The 14,677-nt window shown below is 50.2% G+C and overlaps 2 non-coding genes and 1 pseudogene across 2 annotated transcripts; all 3 read right to left on the bottom strand.

Annotated features, from left to right (window-relative positions):
- The window catches only part of LOC127032168 (zinc finger protein 420-like), a 200,860-nt pseudogene that overhangs the window by 83,992 nt on the left and 102,191 nt on the right, over positions 1 to 14,677 (bottom strand).
- On the bottom strand, positions 6,037 to 6,108 carry TRNAA-UGC (transfer RNA alanine (anticodon UGC)). The gene has a single exon. It is a non-coding gene; the product is annotated as a tRNA-Ala (tRNA).
- Positions 11,990 to 12,071, bottom strand: TRNAS-AGA (transfer RNA serine (anticodon AGA)). The gene has a single exon. It is a non-coding gene; the product is annotated as a tRNA-Ser (tRNA).

Below are 14,677 nucleotides of genomic sequence, written 5' to 3'. Positions count from 1 at the left end.
GGTTGACAGGTCACATAATGCCTCCGCCCATGGTCTCAAGTTAGCAAGTTAACATTTCATTAATACTTTGATAAAATGTTATTAGTATAAAATATATATGTTGAATTCTGATTTGGGGTCCATAGCAATCAAAGGATTGTCCAACAGGTACATTCCTAGGGGTTAAAGCAAAGAAACAGTGAAAGTATATGGCAATAAAGATTGTTTTCTGTGTGTCTGAAGGCAGGCATTGGTCCCTGGGAAGGGAGGTGGAAGGATGCTGTATCTTATACTGACATGTGCCAACTCTTCATAAACTCAAGCCTGGATCTGTGGGAAGAACATCTCCCTACAGAAGAAACAAACACAATAGGAACAGGGATTCTTTGTTCAATCTGCAACTCTGAATAAGACACAATTCTTTAGTTCTTAGCTCCAACACTGGCAACTTGCTGACCAGGCCTATCTTAGCAAGCAAGGCTTTCTGTTTACCCAGCTTTCTCTTAGCTGGTCACTATTTGCTAGGCCTCTGGTCCCTTGACCATACTCTGGACTTTGGGTCTGGAAAAGAGCTGGCACAATCCATAGACCAGGTTGTTATGCAAAATGCACATGGATTTGAACCCTTCACATACAGTAATAGCAAAATTTTTGGTTCAGGCTTGTAGCAGTGATGGAATAAACTACAGGTTCAAATCAAGTCTCTGGAGTCCATCCACAGCTGGGATGGGTCATTCAGTCCTTTGTATAGAGATTCAGTTTGTAGCAAAGTCCCTCCAGAGGTATGAAGCAGGACTGAAGACAAGATGGAGATGAGGCATCAGCCTTTTATAGTCTCTTGCAGTGTGGTCTTTGTTTTCTTTGCCCCAGGGACACTCTATCCAGCACGTGGCATAGAAAAACCTTAGAGTTCTGTCCATAGGCAGGTCCCTGCATACCTTGTTGAGTCACAAGGCATATCTGCCTTCTCTCAGTGGGTCGATTGTATAGCTCATGGTCCTTAATGGGCCATCAGGCAGACTAGGCAGAACTGACACCAACTTGTCTGGCTGGGGTGTTCCCCGGAAGCAGAGCACAAGTTTGAAATAGGGACAGCATACAGCCAATATTCATAATGTCAACTACAAAAATGATACACATCTAGAGATAGCATAATTATAATCAGCCAATCATAACCTCTCCATAGACCCATTACACAACAACCTTTCTACAATTTTGGCTGCAAATATAGAACAGTGACTGCAACAGTGATCTATACAGCTACAGATTGTGTCAGTAACGTTACAGGAGGTGACACGGCATCAGTGAGACTGATATTGGAATACTGCCTCCAGTTTTGATGTCCTCATTTGAAACAGATGTTGTGAAATTGGAGCTGGGGCAGCAAAGAGCCACCAAATGTTCTGAGGGCTGGAGAAAAATGCCTTCTAGTGAGCTGTTGAAAGAGCTCAACCTGTTTAGCTTCTGAAAAGAAGATTGAAAGGTGATTTCATTGAAGTGTTGAAGTGCCTTAATGGAGAAAAAAGATTGGGTATTGAAGGGCTCTTTAATCGAGCAGCGAAAGGCATAACAAGTCCCAATGGCTGGAAGGTGAAAAGAGACAAATTCCTATTACAACTAAGGCACAAATATTCAACAGCGGGGATGATTCACCACAGGAACAAGCTACCAAGGAAAGTGGTGGATTCAGCATCTCTTGATGTCATTTAATGAAGACTAGATGCCTTTCTGGAATATGTTTGCCCCCAGAGTAGCTCTTGTGTCATACAGGAGGCCTGTGATATGCAGGGGGTCAGATCAGATGCTTTAATGGTCTCTTCTGGCCATAAAGTCGACTAATTTCTAAAAAACTGAGTGTAGCATTGGGAGCAGCATCTGATGTTTTCCTGTCTAGCCAGCTTGCTGCCTAGAATGAATGCTCCTTGAGTGGGGTGATCCACAGGGAGTAGCTCAAACCTCCAAAGGGCCGGGCCAGGGGCAGGACATTGGCACAGCAAGGGAGAGGTGTGGCAGTGACATCACAAGGGCTTTTGCAGGACCTCAGACTATTGGTCAAAGGTGGTGGGGAGGTGATGACCTCACGGAGAGATGCTGACAGCAGCTAGGCAGGACAGGGGCGAGGGGCCAGAGAAACCTCAGAGACCCCTGTGGCTTTGCTTCAGCAAGTCTCCTTCTCCAGGTCTCTCTTTGAGGATTGAGAGAGTATTTGGGTTCACGGACGTGAGCGCCAGGAGGAACCTCTTTCAAGCTTTCTCCTTCCCTTGTAGTGATTTTACTAGAAAACAGCCATCCCTGTTTAGATGGTAAGAGCCTCCTGGAGGTTTGAAACCTGTTCAGTTTGATCCATCTGGTGACAGGTGAATTCTAGGTATGGAAAACATGAGCTTAAGGAGGCAAAATTTTATTCCACACCTGGGATTTTTTCCCTTAGAATCACTGGGGACATTAGCGTTTGTCCTTTTTGTTTCACCTTTTCCTCCATCCCTCCTTCCCTCCTTTCTCTTCTTCTCTTGCTTCTTTTGTCCTTTATCCTGTTCCCCTCCCAACAGCAGGAGGTGTGTGTGTGTGTGTGTGTTGCGGGGCAGTGCTCTGCAGCTCTCACTGTGGAAGGTCCACCCAAAAATGTGAGGCTGAACTAGTGCTCGGGCAGTGATCCCCACCACTGACCTGGGCCATCCTTTGGGCTCTCTGGTGAGAACCCTCAGCCTCTCATCCTCAGTCTCTACCCTGATTGGCTGAGCAGGGGGTTATTGACAGGGAGGAGACTCAGGTCCTTGTTGTTCTCTTTTAAAACCAAGGAAATAAGTCAGAACCAGTTCTATGTTTGATGAATTTTGCTGCTTCTCTGCATTAATTGTCTCTGAGCAGTTGATGATTCTCTCTAACATTGCAGTTCTCCTCAAATACTTGCTGAATAATTACTGTCACTGTTGTTGGTCTGGAGCTCATCTGAGAGCACTTTATTCAGGTCATTCAGCGTCTGAAATTCAAGATCCGATGGTTATTTTGAAAATCAGGGCTCTTGGGTCCTATTCCCAACTCTGCCACTGACTGGCTATGTGACCTAAGACAAGTCAATTCTCCTTTCTCAGCCTTAGCTTCTCCCTCTTTCAAGTAGGGATAATAATGATCCACTCCTACCTACCTCATGGTGCATGGAGGCAGGGCTGGCTCTAGGTCTTTTGCCGCCCCAAGCAAAACAAATTTTGGCTGCCCCCACCCCAGCTCTGGGCCCCCCACACATGCTTCCCTGCTGCCCAAGCCCTGGGCTCCCCCCCCCCCACCTGCACCCCCTGGCACTCCAACTCTGGGCCTTCTCCCAACCACATCCCCCTGCCATCCCAGCCCTGGGCTCTCCCCTCCACACACGCCATGCTGCCCAAGCTCTGGGCTCTCCCCTCCCCGCCCAGCAGTGCTCCCCCACCCACACACCCCCTGCCGTCCCAGCCCTGGGCTCTGCCCCCTCCACTCGCACCCCCTGAAGCCCCAGCCCAGACTGACTGGCTGTGTGACCTGAGACAAGTCAATTCTCTTTTTCAGCCTGAGCTTCTCCATCTTTCAAGAAGGGATAATAATGATCTACTCCTACTTACCTCACAGTGGGTGGAGGATGTGGATCCATTGGAGAGTGTCACTAGGAGTAGGGCATAATATGAGGTGTCCTATCACGTTTACTCAGAGCAGATTAACACATAATAGAACAGCTGAAACAGTCTATTTTATTTGTTTTTTTATTTTGAAATTGGTAAAAGCAGCAACGACTTAGCTCAGACTGAAGCATCTGATCTAATGTTCGAGCTTTAAGTGTCTCCTCTTTGCGTGTGATGAGACAATTTAACACATTGTGACAAACAGGAGATGATTTTGTTTTGCAACAAAATAATTTTGCAAAGAACTTTCATCCCATCTGTTATGATTTTGAGAAACAAACCGGTTTAGTCTGAATGGGATTTTCTGACAAAAACGGTTTCAATGAAATTTCCCCACCATCTCGATTCCTGGGCTCTATCCCTACCTCTAGGGGAGAGGGGGACGGTTTGTCCTTTAGAACAGGAGTCAGGACCAGTGGCTTCTCTTTCTGGCTCTGCCACCACCTTTCTGTGTATGCCCTTGGGTAGGTCACTTCCCTTCTCTGTACCTCAGGCTCCTCCCCATCTGTTCAATGGGAACAGGGACAGTTCTCAAACTCTGGGCAGTCATGAGCCTGAGTGAGATAAGGGGCGTTAAAGCCATGTGTGAAAGAGAAAGGGGAGTTTCACAGTGTTTAGCACCAAGGAATTCTAAAGTTTGCTAAAGTGTCTAGTCTGCAAAAACAAGAAATGTTCAGGGCCTAACTTTTTTAAAGCCCATTCAGGGATGTGAGTCCCTGTCTTTTAGGTACCTGGGGTTCTTTGCCAGCAGGAGAGATGAGGTTCCTGCCTCCATTTTTGTGGTCTAAACAAACCAAGTGTTGTGCCCCAGTTCTCGTCTGAGATCCCTGAAAAAGAACATCTTCCCATCCATGAACAAGACAAGACCTAACATGCTAGTTACATTTTAATAATACAAAAGCCTTCTCAAACCCAGTGTCACAATCACTGGAATGATTTTGCCTTGATATTTTACCGGCCGCAGACACAAAGTGAGTCAAATTACAGTTTCTGTTCAGAGTCAGTGCACACACAAGAATCGGGAGGCTTTTCATTCCTTAGGTTCTGCTGCCATTTCATTTCTGTCCTCTTCCGAGACTGATCATTGTGCAAAGCAATGTTTGGCCTTGGGAGTGTCCCCTCTGGTCCTGCCTGCCGCCTATGGGCAATTTAAAAGGGCCCAGAGATCTCTGCCACCACCACCACCAGCACAAGGGGGCTAAGGCAGTTTCCTGCTCGCCCTCTCTCCGTGTGGCACGCCACCCCCGGAAGCAGCTGGCACGTCACTGCAGCCCCTGGGGTGTGGGGGGATCTCCCCGAGTGCCAACTCTGCCTACTGTGGCAATGGGAGCTGTGGGGTGGAGTCTGCTGGCAGCGGTGCACAGAGACACTCCCAGCCCTCCTGCTTAGAGGTTGCTTCCAGAGAGGGGTGCGCATTGCTTTTGGGAAATGCCAGAGGTAAATGCTGCACCCTTCACCCTCTCCTGCACCCCTCACACTCTGCTCCAACTCAAACCCCATATTCGCACCCAAACTCCCTCCAAGACCCTGCCCACCACACCCACTCCTGCACCTCAACCCTCTGACTGAGCCCAGACCCTGCACCCAAAGTCTTTCCTAGAGCCCAACCCCTCTCCCTCCCACACCCAAATTCCCTCCCAGAGCCTTACACAGGTGTGGGGTGGGGCAGGACTTGGTCCATTCTGGGAACCACCAAAAATTATACAAACCTGTCACCTCTGTCCAGCCCAACCTTCTGCTGATGCACCTCAGCCCACACCCGCGCAGGGTTTGACGCTTTCATTGCTTAAATTCCAGGACACTGAGGGATTTCAGCTCCCCTTTGCCCAGAGGGAACCTTCACCCTACTCCCAACCAGGTTCTTGTCCATGGGATCACTGTAGGGGGGTTGGGTCCCTCTGAGTCTTTTCTCTCTCTAGGACAGGCCAGGGTGCAATAACTGGAGCATCTGAGCACCCAGGACCTTCTGTGGGGCTGCCATTCCCCTTCCCCTTCTGTGGTCCCATCTGTCACTGACTCCAGCCTTTTTTCTATCCATCGTCAGCACCATCTCAAGCCAGCTGCACCCTCCTCAAAAAATCAGTGTCCCCTGGTGGGTGTAAATCACTGACCTCTCTCCTCTCTGAGCACTGACGGCCCCTCTGTTTCCTTGCCTCTCGGGCTGTGCAGATGGGACCTTTCCCTCCAGTGCTGGAGGATTCGCCCTTCTCATCTACCATTGTCCCAAGCAGCACAGCGGGTGGGAATCTTAAACGTACCGAGGTGACTTAGGAGCAGAAACTCCCCCAGGACCTTCCATGCAATTGTCCCTTGCCCCTCAGTGAGCAGGATTGAAGCTCGGGCAGGGAGCCTGGTGGGCCACATCCCCTCTGGGCATGAGCAAAGCAGCAGTGTGAAAAAAAGAGCCTGGAGATGCTGGGGATTGAACCCAGGGCCTCATACATGCAAAGCATGTGCTCTACCACTGAGCTACACCTCCACCTTGGGCAGGCTCCTGCTCTGAGGGCTGAACCTGCTGTCCTGGAGGTTGGTGGCTCATGAGGGACACTTTGCAGCAGGGCCAGATTCTACACAGCAGAGGAGGAGAGAGAGTGCATGCCCTGGACCCAGGGTGTGCGATACAAGCCTCAGCCCTCATACTGCATTGGCTGGGTGCAGAGGTGAAAGTAACTTACAGGACTTACCGGTACTGCGGGAGTCCTGAGGGGGTGTGGCCTCATCCAGAAGAGGCGTAACTTCTCAAAAGTTAAAGGTCCTGGGGCACCAGCTGTGGCTGGGAGACCCAGAGCCTTTAAATCAATCAGGGGCTCCTAGCTGAAGAGGGGGCTGGGAGCCCCCCAGGGCTCATGGGAAAATTAAAGAGCCTGGGCCTCCAGCCACCAGGAGAACCCCGAGCTTTGCGGGGCTGGAGCAGGGATTTAAAGGGCCATGTTGGACCGCACCGGCGTCCACGGCGGGGACTGAAAGGGCTCTGGACTGCCCACAGCCAGGGCTCCGGCGGCCGGGCTGGGACTGGGATTGAAAGGGCTCAGAGCTCCCCGCGGCTGAGGGGAGCCCCGAGCCATTTAAATCCCGGCCCCAGCCCGTCACCAGAGCCGCGGCCGGGATTCAAAGGACGCTGGGCTGCCTGCAGTGGCGGGGAGCTCTGAGCCCTTTAAATCTCAGCTGCAGCTGGGATTTAAAGGGCTCTGGGCTGCCCGCAGCCGCGGGGAGCTCTGAGCCCTTTCAATCCCGGCCCCAGCCCGGCCGCCGGAGCCCTGGCCGTGGGCAATCCAGAGCCCTTTCAATCCCCGCCGTGGACGCCAGTGTGGTCCAACACGGCGTACTGGCTCTTGCCGGTACGCCATACCAGACTGGACCAGCTTACTTTCACCTCTGGGTGGGTGGGTGGTGCTGCAATCCCCTGCTACAAAGTAATGGTGGTGGGGGACTCTGTGAGCAGCTCAACACCCAACCCTGGTGGCAGATGCAGTGTGGGGGACTCCAGGTGTTTCTAGGATCCACTATTTCCACCTGCCTGTAAAATCCAGCTTTCCCCAGCACATTCACTGCGGTGCAATTGGGTCAGCGTTTCCATGGCTGCACAGCAAAGAATCGCTCCCAGTTTCCTCTCTATCTGCAGCAGGATTAGGCTGTGTCGGTGGTTAATGAGGTGGATCTTGTAGTTTGTTATTCATTCCCCACCTTGATAATTCAGACAGTCCCTTTCCTACTCAAATCCCCAGCACCTCAGTGACCCTGGTAGCAGGGGTTGGGTTTTCCCTGAGGGCCTGAGATTTTCAGGGGTCTTTTTCCCTCCAGCTGGAGTGAACTCAGCTTTTCCCCATCGCAGACATTCCATGAAATAACAACAGCAGCATAAAGAAAGAGGGGAGGGAACATCTCACGGCCAGGGCTGGATGTACGCAGGGCCCCCTGCTTGGCCATTATTTCCATGGAATTTGGCCCCCTGCTTTGCACAAGGGACAGAGAAAGATCTTGCTGTTCCTGTGTCTGTGCAAAGAAAATTGTGCTTCTGTATGAAAGAGAGGTGGGAAATGGCCCCATGATGGGACAATATCCTCAGGATTTAGACCTAAGGACTCAGGTTGAGAAGTGATTTAACTCCACTCATCTGGGATTTAACAAATTCCCTTCCACGGAGACACTGGGAACTTGTGACCTTGATCCAGACTCTGCAGCTTCAGGCTGCTTTAACTCCTGGTAAAAACCTGAACTTGATTCCAAGAAGGGAGAGAGGAGAAGCCTGAAGTTGCCTTTGGTCCAAGGCTGGGATCTCCTGGATGGGTAGAAACGTCCTTCCCTGCTACCAGGGGACAGCAGCTACTGGAGACATAGCAGAGCTCAGAGGAAGGGGGATTGTTGAATGCACTTTATGCGCACAGGGCCCCACTAACTCTAAATCCCCCACTCTAGCAGGAACTTAGAAAGTCAGACCTCGGTCAATGGCAGGACTGGGCTTTGAAAAAGAGATTCGTTTTTCCTCCCCGTCATGAGAAAGAAAGTAAGAGCTGGCAGCTCTGGTGCAGAAAACCACTTTTTCCTCTGGCTGTGGAGCTTCCAACCAGGCACAGACGACTGGTGTCTCCTGAAGGGGTGGGGGGGCACAATGTCAAGGTTCAGCCCCATCCCCTTGCAATCAACAGCCCCCCCAGCTGTGAACAGTGCAGGGCGAGGAAGCAGCAAAGGCAGCCCCTCTCCACTCACCCCTGCAGCAGCTGCTTTGCAGGGAGGGGGCCTGGCAGCACCACATGATGCAGCAGGCGATAGCTAACCCAGGTGGGGCACATGACCCCACACACGCCCTCTGCGAGTGTTGCCTCTGAAATTAGGAACACTGGTGAGTTCAGGGCACAGCTGCACACCCAGAAGAAAGCCCAGCACAACATGCCCAGGGTGAAGGGGGTGCTAACGCCTGGCATCAAACCAGAAACCTTTAGATCTTCAATCCAATGCACTCCCAGCTGAGCTACTTTGGCAATGACCAGGCCCACCAGGAAGGCTTAATACACGAGTCGCAGCACATGCTGGGAAGATTTAAATCTGGATGTCACAACACAGGAGCCAAGCAGTGGACTTGGCCTGGAGAGGCAGGCTGGGGTTTCCTGTATCCCATTCACTCAAACCAGCACCTGCCCCCTCACAAGCTGTCACTGGCACCCCCAGGTCAGCAAGAAAGGAGCAGCAGTTCTCACTGGAACAACCTCACCCACAGCTCGCAGGCTCCTCCCAAGCCTAAAAGGGAAAACCATCTTGCCAGAAAGCAGCTGACTAGGACTCGTCATTCTCAATAGAACATCTCTCCAGTCAACAATGGCAAATGCAAGATGGACATCGCTTGCTATTTTAGCACTTGGAAATGTCATCAACTAGTCTCTGGATCTCTCGAATGCTGCGCTTCAGCTCATGGGGGAAAGGCGAGAGAAGCGACCTTTCAACTAAAGGCCTGGGGTTAACATCCTAACGCTGTCTCCTACCGTAACACTATTTAAGACTGGCCAGCCCTGTGCTGGTGACAATTCCATTGCTAGATGTTAGTACATTTCAGTTACTGTCAAAATTAAAAAGTTTCTATATGCTTAGAGGAAATGAATTTGTTTTATTTGCTTATATGTGGCATGAATAAATACAGGTTTACAGAACCTAGCCTGCAAATTTATCATCTTATATGACAGAGAAAATCGTGCATCGAAATCATGAACTGAGCTACAAATGCAATGAAAAATAAGATATTCAAAATTTTAACATGGGGGGGCACCGAAGTGTCTTGCCTGGGGTGCCACTTGGTCTAGGGGAGGCCCTGTCAGGGAGAATAAGATTTAGTGTCACATGCCTATTTTCAGGCTGTAATCTGTGGGCACCCTGCTCTGGGGAAGGGATCATGGTAGCCCAGACTCAGGGCTGGAACAGACCCCTTATTGAGGGGGTGGCTGCATGGTTTACAGCGCTCTGATGTCTCAGACAATGTGTCTCTCCCAAAGCCTCAGATCTGCGTCCCCAGAAGGCTCCTGTGCTGCCTCCGCTCCTTTCACAGTCTATAGCAAGGAGCAGCAGCAAGGGTCACAGATGAGCCATAGGGCACTAGGTTGGGGGCAGAGGCTTCAGGAGCCCAGAGTGATTGCCAGTCTGGGCATTTTGGCTGAGACCTCAGGGACACATTGTGAGGCAGAATCCCAGGCATCTGTATGAAAGGAGCATAAGGACGTAAGAGCAGCCAGACTGGGTCAGACTGGGTCCATCTCGCCCAGTGTCCTGTCTTCCCATAGCAGACAAAGCCAGGTGTCCCAGAGGGAATGAACAGAACAGGTAATCATCAAGTGATCTATCCCCGGTCACCCAATCCTAGCAAACAGAGACTAGGGACACCTTCCCTGCCCATCCTGGCTCAGAGCATGTCCTCCATGAATTGATTTAGCTCTTTTTTTGAGCCCTGTTATAGTCTTGGCCTTCACAACATCCTCTGGCAAGGAGTTCCACACGCTAACTGTGCATTGTGTGAAAAAATACTTCTGTTCGTTTGTTTTAAATGTGCTGCCTATTAATTTCACTTGGTGACCCCTAGTTCTTGTGTTATGAGAAGGAATAAGTAACACTTCCTTATTTACTTTCTCCACACTAGTCATGATTTTATAGACCTCTATCATATTTCCCCTTGGTCATCTTTTCTCCAAGCTGAAAAGTCCCAGGCTTATTATTCTCTCTTCATATGGCAGACACTCCATACCCCTTTTCTGAACCTTTTCCAATTCCAATACACCTTTTCTGAGATGGAGTGACCATATCTGCATGCAGCATTCAAGATGTGGGCATACCATGGATTTATACAGCGGCAATAAGATTTTCTCTCTTATTTTCTATCCCTTTCCTAATGATTCCCAACATTCTGTTCGCTTTTTACCGACCGCCGCACACTGAGTGGATGTTTGCAGAGAACTATCCACAGTGATTCCAAGATCTCTCACTTGAGTGGCAACAGCTATTTTACATCCCATCGTTTTATATGCAGAGTTGAGATTGTGTTTGCCAATGTGCATCACTTTGCATTTATCAGCATTGAATTTCATCTGCCATTTTGTTGCCCTTTCACCTACTTTTGTGAAATCTCTTTTTAGCTCCTCACAGGCTGCTTTGGACTTAACTGTCCTCTGTAGTTTTGGATCATCTGCAAATTTTGTCACCTCTCTGTTTAGCAGATCGTTTATCAACATGTTGACTAGTCCTGATCCCAGTATAGACACCACTAGGTACGAGTTTGCATCCTGAAAACTGACCATTTATTCCTACCCTTTGTTTCCCAGCTTTTAACCAGTTATTAATCCATGTGAGGATCTTCCAGAGGTGAAAGTAAGCCGGTATGTTCTGGTATGGGGTACTGGCAAGAGTGGGTACGCTGTGCCAGCCCGGCCTGGCTTTCCCAGTCTGGTGATTTAAAGGGCCCAGGGCTCCCTGCAGTGGCCGGAGCCCCAGGCCCTTTAAATCGCCTCCTGAGCCCCCCTGCCGGAGCCCTGGGACCTTTAAATCACCTCCCAAGCCCTTCTGCTGGAGCCCCCGGGAGCAAATCACTGCCATGGATGCTGCTCTCTCCTGCACTACGAACACAGAGCAGGGGCGGTGGGAGCTTCCTTACAGTGGGGCTGGGGCACCATTGTCTGAACTGTGGCGCTCTCATGACACCCCTTCCCCAAGGAACCACACTCACACCACCCCTCCCCCTGAGGCCACACCCACTGAACACCTCTTACTCCCAAGACTCCACCCTTCCCCCCCTCCATCACTTGTCCTAACAGCCAGTAAAGAGTGGTGGGGCCATGACCCTCTAACCCCCCTGTTCCAGCACACCTGACACAGAGCTAAGCAGGCCACAGCGTGCATGTGTGACAGAGGCTGCTGTGCTGAGCTGAGCCAGTGAGGGAAGCAGAGGCTGATGTTGGGGCTGTCCCCCTCCCCCAGGACTGGTTGCTTGCAGCAGCTGTCTGAACTTAGAGACAGTGTGCCCACACACTCACCCACTCTTTCCTCCCCCCCCCCCCAAACATATTGCAGTTGAAAAGCAGCTGGCAATCTAGTAGGATTCCCATGGAACAATGGGATAGAGAAACCTGCATCATGTGATGCTGTACCAGCCTGTGAGGCATTGCAAACCCTTCCCAAAGCACCTGCAGCCAGTTGCACAGCTACCCACAGTGCCCTGCTCTCTGTGGTCATCCTGGATGTGCTCTGGTGACACAAGGGGCACAGTGTGGACATGCAACAGCTGTTTAATTCAAACACTTTAAAGCCACATTACCCAATAGTGTAGACACAGCTTGAAAGTGAGACAAGACCCAGCTCTGTTGAAACTAAAGGACCACAACTTCCTCCGTAGTTGACAGGATTTGAACCTGCGCAGGGAGACCTCAATGGATTTCTAGCCCATCGCCTTAACCATTCGGCCACAACTACTTGCTTGAGATGTGTCTCTCACTACACTCCAGTTCTGTTCTCACTGAGTAATCAATTCCAGTTGTTTCCTCTGACCAGCTTCCACAATACACACACTGCTGTGCCATTGTGTAATTGTATCCCTGGCTGAACTGCAAGAATTCCTGCTCATTTCCCTTCTGGCTGGAGCATGAGGAGAGTGTGTTTGTGGTCAATGACGTTCCTGTAGATTGTTGTCCATTTCCTGCCTTGATCATTCAGACAGTTCCTTTACCATCATATCCCCAGCACATCAGGGATTGCAATAGCAGGGGGCAGGTTTTCTCTGGGGCACTGAGATTTGTCAAGGGCTTGGTGGCTCCTTTCTTTCCTCACCCTGGAGTAAACTCAGCTTTTTATTCCATCCTTGATGTTTCAAGGAACAACAACAGATGACCGAGGAAAGAGGTGGACAGGGCGGGCCTCGGGAGGGGCAGAGAGGTGTGAGTGCTGGGCAGGGCTGGTCTTAGGGGAGGGGGCAGAGAGGTTTGGGCAGGGTGAGTCTCAGGGGAAGGGCAGAGAGATGGGGGCAGCAGGCAGACCTTGGGGGCGGGGATGGAGAGACACAAGGAGGCTTTTGGGGAGGAGAGGAGTGAGCAAAAGGTGGATCAGCAGGCCTCAGCCAAAGAGAAAGAGCAGGGGTGGGAGAGTGGCCAAATGGGAGTGAGAGCAGAGCACAGGTGGGGCCTCAGAGGGAGGAGAATGAGTCAAGGGGGTGGAGTGGGCAGGGTTGCCCAGAGGATTCAGGGGGCCTGGGGCAAAACAATTTTGGGGGCCCCTTCCGTAAAAAAAAGTTGCAATACTATAGAATAATATATTCTCATGTGATCCCTGCAGGGCTTTCAGTAAATTGCCCCACTTGCCCCCCCTCTGGGTGATCGTGCCCTCAGCCTCTCCTCGTAAGTCCCCTGCCCCCTAATCATTTTTGTTGCCCTCCCCTAGACTCTCTCCAATTTGTTTCTGTAGTGGGAGGGCAAAAACTGGACACAATGCTCCAGATGTGGCCTCACCAGTGCCGAATAGAGGGGAATAATCACTTCCCTCGATCTGCTGGCAATGCTCCTACTAATCCAGCCCAGCACGACCAGTTACCCATATTGAATGCAGACCCAGCAATATTTGAAAAATTCGTTACTGTCCATTCAGGAAGTTCTTTCCTACCTATTCATAAAGAATGAAGATGCTCTAAGCAGAGGGGAGAGAGTTGTCCCGTCCACGTAGTTAATCCATCTCCCCGAGAGGTGGTAGCTACGTCACTGGGGGAAGCTATGTGGGTGGGTGTGCAAGCTGTGGTGTCTCCATGTATCTATAAATTTAATCAAACCCCATTTTTAAAAGCACTGTGGTCTGGGAAGAGAACAGGAGATCTCTGAGGCAGTGCCTGTCCTTCAAAATCTTTAAGATCACTGACTTACCCCCACAGCAGTCATGAGGGTACAGCTCAGTGGTAGAGTGTTTGACTGCAGACCCAGTAGTCCTTGGCTCTAATCCCAGTGCCCCCTTATAAACCTCTTCTTTCAACAAAAATAATTGCATTTCCATTATGTTGAGGAGTTCCACTGAATAGGGATCCCTGAAATGAATGGAAACACTCAATGTTTTCCTGTACAAATGCATGAAAATCTAGCAAACATGTTCCTTCACTGAAATCAGTTCCAATCCTCTGAAGGATTAAAGAATCCTTATTGAGGTTGCAGGAAAAAACCATCCCGATGTGCAGAAAGAATAGTAAATATGGCAGGCAACCAGCTTGGCTTAACAGTGAAATCCTTGCTGATCTTAAACGCAAAATAGAAGCTTACAAGAAGTGGAAGATTGGACAAATGACCAGGGAGGAGTATAAAAATATTGCTCAGGCATCCAGGAGTGAAATCAGGAAGGCCAAATCACACTTGGAGTTGCAGCTAGGAAGAGATGTTAAGAGTAAGAAGAAGGGTTTCTTCAGGTATGTTAGTAACATGAAGAAAAACAAGGAAAGTGTGGGCCCCTTACTGAGTGAGGGAGGTAACTTAGTGGACAGAGGATGTGGAAAAAGCTAATGTACTCAATGCTTTTTTTGCCTCTGTCTTCACAAACAAGGTCAGCTCCCAGACTGCTGCACTGGGCAGCACAGTGTGGGGAGAAGGTGACCAGCCCTCTGCGGAGAAAGAAGTGGTTCGGGACTATTTAGAAAACTGGAGATGAGCACATGTCTGTGGGGCTGGATGTGCTGCATCCGAGGGTGCTAAAGGAGTTGGCGGATATGATTGCAGAGCCATTGGCCATTATCTTTGAAAACTCATGGTGATCGGGGGAGGTCCTGGATGACTGGAAAAAGGCTACTGTAGTGCCCATCTTTAAAAAGGGAAGAAGGAGGATCCAGGGAACTACAGACCAGTCAGCTCACCTCTGTCCCTGGAAAAATCATGGAGCAGGTCCTCAAGGAATCACTTCTGAAGCACTTAGAGGAGAGGAAAGTGATCAGGAACAGTCAGCATGGATTCACCAAGGGCAAGTCATGCCTGACTAACCTAATTGCCTTCTATGAGGACATAACTGGTTCTGTGGATGAGGGGAAAGCAGTGGATGTGTTATTCCTTGACTTTAGC

Source organism: Gopherus flavomarginatus, chromosome 12 (genome assembly GCF_025201925.1).
Source record: "Gopherus flavomarginatus isolate rGopFla2 chromosome 12, rGopFla2.mat.asm, whole genome shotgun sequence".
NCBI lineage: Eukaryota > Metazoa > Chordata > Testudines > Testudinidae > Gopherus > Gopherus flavomarginatus.
This window is presented reverse-complemented; position numbering and strand designations above follow the sequence as displayed.